The sequence below is a fragment of the Sapajus apella genome, unplaced genomic scaffold, assembly GCF_009761245.1.
Source record: "Sapajus apella isolate SASKATOON/1434 unplaced genomic scaffold, GSC_monkey_1.0 scaffold58, whole genome shotgun sequence".
NCBI lineage: Eukaryota > Metazoa > Chordata > Mammalia > Primates > Cebidae > Sapajus > Sapajus apella.
The window spans coordinates 10520936-10528171 of record NW_022436998.1 but is presented as its reverse complement, the minus strand read 5'-3'; positions in this window follow the sequence as shown (position 1 = coordinate 10528171).

Genomic DNA, 7236 nt, shown 5'->3' with positions numbered 1-7236 from the left:
GTCTAATTATTTTCCACAATTCATTATTTTGTGCCAACTAATTTTGGCACACCTCCAAAGTCTTTTTTTAAAAAACGATTATATATGTCTCAAAAGAAATGAGTTGAAATATTGACTGACATCTGCCTGTGCATATATGTTATTTTAATCACATCTAAGTAAATAGCATATCTAAGTAAATAGCATTCTTTTGATGGTTCTCATGTTGTATTACTAGTTTATATTATATTGCAATATATAGTAATACAAGATGTTTCAGAGACATTAATCAGGTGGCTCAACTAAGTTCTATCAATTCAAAATTGACAAAGTTTTGAGCTGTGAGTAATGTCTACCAGTACACAGGTTTAGCTTCATTTAGCCATCATCAGTGTACCACACTATAATGATATAGCTATCGCTAAGCACTTGATTAGCCTTTAAATGTTTACTTGCTTGAGCATATGATAAATAAAGCTAGAAATTTAAAGTGTCTCTGAAAATATCTGCAGGATATTTAATAAATTAATTCAATATTAACTTCCATGCTGTGGTGGATTAAAAATGGATGTGATTCTTTGCTATTCCTCCCATTAAAATATGAAATCTAATTCCCCTCCCTTGAATTCAAGGGAATGTGTGCTGAATTCAAAGGTAGGGGGGAATTAGATTCTATCTCTTAGTGGGAGGAATAGCAAAGAATAGCAATTCAGGTTACTAGCCTTAGTAACTTGCTTGACCAAATAGCATGTTACATCCTGGGCTTCGGAGGATAGATAACAGAAAGCCTTGCAATTTCCTCAGGCTTCTTCAAAGTCTCTGACATCCATGAGCTGCTATGTAAGAAATTAATTACTCTGAGGCTAACTTGCTATAGAAATCATTGATACATGCCATAGTTAACAGTCCCAGTTGATTTTAACTTTTCAGTCATCTGTCTCAAGTGAACAGAATATGATGAAGCCATCTTGGATGCTCCAAACCAATCTGATTACCAACTAAATATCATTGGTAGCCTTAGCCGATACCATATAGAGTAGAAGAATCACCCAGCTGAGCCCTGTCCAAATTTCTAACTTAAAATTGTGAGATATAATACGATGGTGGTTGTCTTTAAGCACTAAGATTTGCTGATACTTTGCTAGCAACAGTAAATAACAAGCAAACATATCCTGTTATACTGACAGTCTTGTAAAGTTGGTTGCTTCGATTTCATTAGAATTAGTATGAAAGTCTATTTTAACCAGTTTGTGTTAAAGAATGTCATTCCTGTTTTATTTTTTGTTTCATTTTGTTTGTTTGCTTGCTTTTGTTTCGCATACAACCTCTCTTTCCAAATGCAGCTCACTCTTTAGTTTGCAGAAATCTCTCACAAATGCAACTTTGGTGAAAGGTAGTTCCCTTTGGCTGCCAAATGGGTAGATTCTTCTACCTACCTATTTTGAGTAGCTAGAGAATAACAGTTAAGCCTTCAATTCCTCTGGGGCTTTGAATTTTCAGCTAGTATTAAAGATGTGAATCAATAGATAAATTTTCTAAAACCTAAATATGATCATATCATTCCTTTCCTAAATATCTTTCATTCCTTTCAAATTACATTAAGTCTAAACTCCTAGAGTGGCAAAAAGTACCTTTGTGATCCATTCCTAGTTTACCACCCAACCACATGTTTCAAAATCTCAGGACCCTCATAAACTAATCATTCTAGATTACTAATATGGATGGAATTTTGTCATTCAAAAAAGATATGTGGAATCCTAACTCCCAGTACCTCAGGATGTGACCTTATTTGAAAATCAGGCCTTTAAAGAGGTAATATTTGAGATCATGAGGGTGTGCTCTAAACTAATGTGACTATAAAAAGGAGACTTAATATGACTAGTAAACTAACATTACTTATAAAAAGGGGAAATTTGGACACAGGTAGACATATACAAAGGGAAGATGATATGAAGACATGATCTGGCAACATTATCATTGGAATAGTGCATCTTAAGCCAAGGAACGTGGCTTTTTGGTAAGGTTACCAGAAAGTAGGTGAAAGGTATGAAACAGTTCCTTTCCTAGTGCCTTCAGAGGAAGCATGGCCTTGCTGACACCTTAATTTCAGGGTCCTAGCCTAAGACACATGACACAATAAATTTCTGTTGTCTTGCTCCCCCTGGATTTTGGTGCTTTGTTATGGCAACAATGGGAAATGAATACAACTACCAACTGCTTCCTAAGAGTATCATACTTGTCCTTATCTCTTAAAAAAGCACCAAATATTATATCAGGAAGGTATATGTTAAACATCTCAAGGTTTTGGAAGATGGAGGAGAAAACAATCAGGGACATTTTCTTGAAAATGAGGCATTTGAATTAGACATTATAGGACATGGGGCTTCAGCAGGCAATGATAAACGATGGTATTTCTAATGTAGTGAGTGCTTGAAACCAAGATGTAAAAACAGGGACACACAGATCATTTTTAAAAGAAAAAGAGATTGTGTTCTTTCTTTGTGGGTTGGGTGAATACAGTGAACTCTAAGAATGTCACTTAAGCTGGGTGTGGTAGCCCATGTCTGTCATACCAGCACATGGGGAGGCCAAGGCAGGTGGATCACCTGAGGTCAGGAGTTTTAGGCCAGCCTGACCAACACGGTAAAACCCCGACTCTACTAAAAACACAAAAAATTAGCCACACGTGGTGGTAGACACCTGGAATCCCAGCTACGCGGGAGCCTGAGACAGGAGAATCACTTGAACCCGGGAGGCAGAGGTTACAGTGAGCTGAGATGTCACCGCTGTACTACAGCCTAGGCAACAAGAGTGAAACTCCATCTCAAAAAAAAAAAAAAAAAAAAAAAAAACATCAGTTTAATTAGGCTTTTTCTAGAAGCAAGCACATATTTTTAAAAGCCTTGTAGCTTGACTTATAATGCTCTATTAGGCCTTTCTCCAACAAATATCATAAAAAGTTTAGGACTATTTGGTTCTCCAGAACAGGAGTTCCCAGACTTTTAGAATTTGCCAAGTCATAAACATTTTAAAGCGCAGGAGGCGTCATAAGAATAGTAACATTTTAATTTGAGATAATTTCAGTTATTATCTTTATCATCATAAATTCATTAAAGAAATGAGATTTTAACAAAATTGAATGATCATAATTTCAGAGTAATTGTCATCTTTTAAACAGAAAAAAAAGTTACGTTTGTGAAAAATTCCCAAGGATGATAGCAAATTTGTCAAGACTTCATGAACAAGATGTGATTGTGCATCCTTTATTCTGGAAAGCTCATGAAAGGCTAAAATTTCATTAAAAGCTGGCCACTTGCCAGGGGGCTGTTAGCATGCTGTTCTTATGCCAAAAGAATGATAACTGGCACCTTCCTGTGCTCCCTTGATTCTCCCTCTCTGTACACAAGAAATGTTTCAGTCGGTTCAGCTTTGCACCTGACTGTCTGATGGAGGAAGGGTGTAAGCAGATCACACAGAGCCAATTCAAAGCCTACTGTACTTCCTGAAATATGTGGTTCTCATAAGCAACACATATTGAGCCTAAGAGACGTTTGAAGTGAGTGAAGATAAGTTTTTGTGGATCCAAATGTCGGTGGTGAACTAAAATATTGAGCCTCCTAGTTTTCTTCATTTCTAAAACTCATTACTCAGTGTTTCCTTGCCACTCTGCTGGCACGGTGTGCAAATGAGTGCTTTTGGGAGATTGCAACATAGGTGACCAAAAAAACTTATCCCACATTTGTAAACAGTGAGGAGACCATATGTGAAATGGAGATAACGAATAATTAGCAAGACATGAATCCTTGTTTAAGATAATATTGATTCCATCTTCTGGCTCTCTAATGCATTGAAATGGGAGTAATAACTAGAAGGCACTCATTCAGAATATCATGGAAATGTTTAAAAGTGGGGCAGAAAATTTTTGTGCAATGTTATTTGGTTCTATTAGAACCTATATTCATGAACTGAGTCTATAAACACAGCAGTTGAATAAATCATCTAAGAACTGAAAATCAACCAAACAATGAATGGACACTCCCCAGAGGATGATAAGCTGTTTTCATAAGGCACAGGAAAAAGAAAATGAGAGGAATGAAAGAAGTTAGACTTATAGATGCTTGGGGTATTCCAATCACTTTATGTTTCTGTAAAAGTAAATCTTACTGATGGTTAGTTCCTGCCTCATGCTGACAGTTTACAAATAAGAATAGCAAGGTTCCGTTTTAGAGCAGACAGTGTGGAGCCCTCTTCAAAAGCATTTTTAAATTAGAATGACAGAGCTTCACAAGCATTCTTTGCAGTAAAAGATGAAGAGCAATGCTTCAAAAAAACAATAAACTAGATCTATAGTCTTTCACCCCCACTTACTGTAATGGCAATGATTGGCCCCCTGCAGTTGGATGCTTTGTTTCCTTGATTTTTGCACTTATCAATAGAAAAAGCACAATAGTGTATTCCTCATTAGCAAAACTTGTGATCTACTAAAACACTGTTTCAATTTGAGAAGATCTTCCTCTATGAAACAGTGAGCAAGGAGTTTTCAAAATGAAGAAAACTGGGAGGCTCAGTATTATAGGTCACCACCGAAACTTGGATCCACAAAGGCTTATCTTGACATGATTCTAACGTCTCTTAGGCTCCACGTGTTGTATGACTTTGGAAATATGGCTTAATCTCTTAAGTTTCTTATTTAACATTGGGATAATCACCACACTTATTTTATAGGGTTTTTGTGCAGATTAAAGAAGATTTTAAGCAAAGTTCTTACTGTCATTTCTGGTTCATAATTAAGTGTTCAAATAGTGTTACCAATTATTAACATTACTATTTATTTTATTATTCAGTCTCAAAGATAGATGGTTTTGGCAAGAGAATCCTAAATGTTTGATCCAAGATACAAGCATAGAAGTTACAGATTTTAAAAAGTCATTTGAAATCTATTGCAAAAATGAGGAAGGAGACCCAGGTATCTAGGATCACCTCCCCCTTGACTTACACACTGCATTTCAATAGAAGAACAGGCTGGCCGACTGGTGCCTCCTAAATCACCTTCCAGCACGAGTGGTATGGGGGAATCTCTCTGGAAGACATTGTTTTTATTTAAACAAGATCAACCCCCCACACCACTCCTCCATCAACCAAGACCCTTTCACATGTAATTTCTAAAACTGTAAACCCAAGACCCTTTTACCTGTAATTTCTAAGGCTGTAAACCTAAGATCCTTTCATGTGTAATGTCTAGAGTGTAAGCCTATATAAAGGCAGAGCTTCTCTTTATTAGGCGAGCTTGGCAGTTAGACAAAACAAGTCGCCTCACTCCCCGGCCATAATAAAACACCTCTTCCTTCCTAGTTTGGTGTCTGAGAAGTCTGTTTCCTGTGGCCCATCGTGCTTCAAAGAAACAAAAGCAATACAAATCTGAATGGTAGGCAGAAAAAGACACACAAATACTCCGAAAAATTGACAGATGAAAATAAAGACATAAGAAGAGATTTCCCATTTAAATATCCATACTATGTTAAGCAGTATATAAATTCAATCCTATCACATCCCAATGGCACTATTCACAGAAATAGAAAAAAAAAAATCCTAAATGTGTATGGAATCACAAAAGGCCCTAAATAGTCAAAGAGATTCTGAGGAAAATAAAGTTGGAGGCATCACATTTTCTGACTTAAAATTATTTTACAAAGCTATAGTCATCAAAACAATATGGAACTGGCATAAACACAGCCACATAGACCAGTGGAGCAGAAAAGTGTCCAGGAATTCAAACATATAGAGTCAGCTAATTTTTGACAAGGGCATCAAAAAGATAAAAAGGGAAAAATGTCATTTCTTCAGTAAATGGCACTGGGAAAACTGAATTTCTACTTGCAAAAGAATGAAATTGGACCCTTATCTTAAACCATATTCAAAAATCCACTCAAAATGAATAAAACACCTAAATGTAAGGCCTGAAATCACAAAACTTCTACAAGAAAATAAACGAGAAAATCTCCTTTACATTGACCTGGCAATGATTGCTTAGATATCACACCAAAGGTTCAGGCTACAAAAGCAAAAATAAATGAGACTCTATCAAACTACAAAGCTTCTGCACAGCAAAGAAAATAATTAACAAAATGAAAAGATAGCCTATAGACTGGAAGCAATATTTGCAAACCATATATCAGATAAGGGGTTAATATCAAAGATTTTTAAAGAACTCATACAGCTAAATAACAACAAAGCACATAATCAAGTTTAAAAATAAGCAAAGGACTTGAGTAAACATTTCTCCAAAAATGACATAAAACCGGCCAACAAGTACATGAAAATGTGGTTAATATTATTAATCATCAGGGAAATGTAAATCAAAACCACTGAGATACCACCTCACACCTGTTAAGATAGTTATTATTAAAACGGCAAGAGATAAAAAGTGTTGGTGAGGGTGTGGAGAAAAGGGAACCTTTGTACACTGAGGTATTGAAGTGCGAGATTAAAATATTTACACCAAGACAAAAGTGTGCCAAATTGTAGGGTCGTTTATTATGCCGGCGACCACAGAGGACTCATGTCTCTCCAACCTGTGGCCCCGGGCTCAGGAGGACCGGGGGGTTTTAAGCTGAAAAACCACATCCTGGATTTAGGACCAAGAGGGTGACGGGGTGTAGGGCAAGCAAGTTTTCAGCACTTTCTGATAAGCAAAGGCAAGCACTTCTGGCAGTTACTGATAAGTAAAGGCAAGCAACTTTACAGAAGCCCAAGGTCAGCGGTTATTGCGAGGAGAATGGGGCAGTCGTTACAACTTATTTTTGGAAAATAGCTTTGTCTTGTACAAAATGGCATTGCTCAAGTTCTAACTCTGTCAGCCATATCACAACACTGTTGGTGAAAATGTAGATTGGTGCAGTTGTTGTGAAAAACAGTGTAGAGATTCCCAGGCCGGGTTTGGTGGCTCAGGCTTGTAATCCCAGCACTTTGGGAGGCTCAGGTAGGTGCATCACCTGAGGTCAGGAGTTCAAGACCAGCCTGGTCAACATGGAGAAAACTTGTCTTTGCTAAAAATATAAAAATTAGCCAAGAATGGTGGCATACTACTGGGGAGGCTGAGGCAGGAGAATCACTTGAACCCAGGAAGCAGAGGTTGCAATGAGCCAAGATTGCACCACTGCACTCAAGCCTGGGTGACAGAGTGAAACTCTAACTAAAATAAATAAATAAAAATGAATAGAAATTAAAAATAGAACAATCATGCTAGGCATGGTGCTC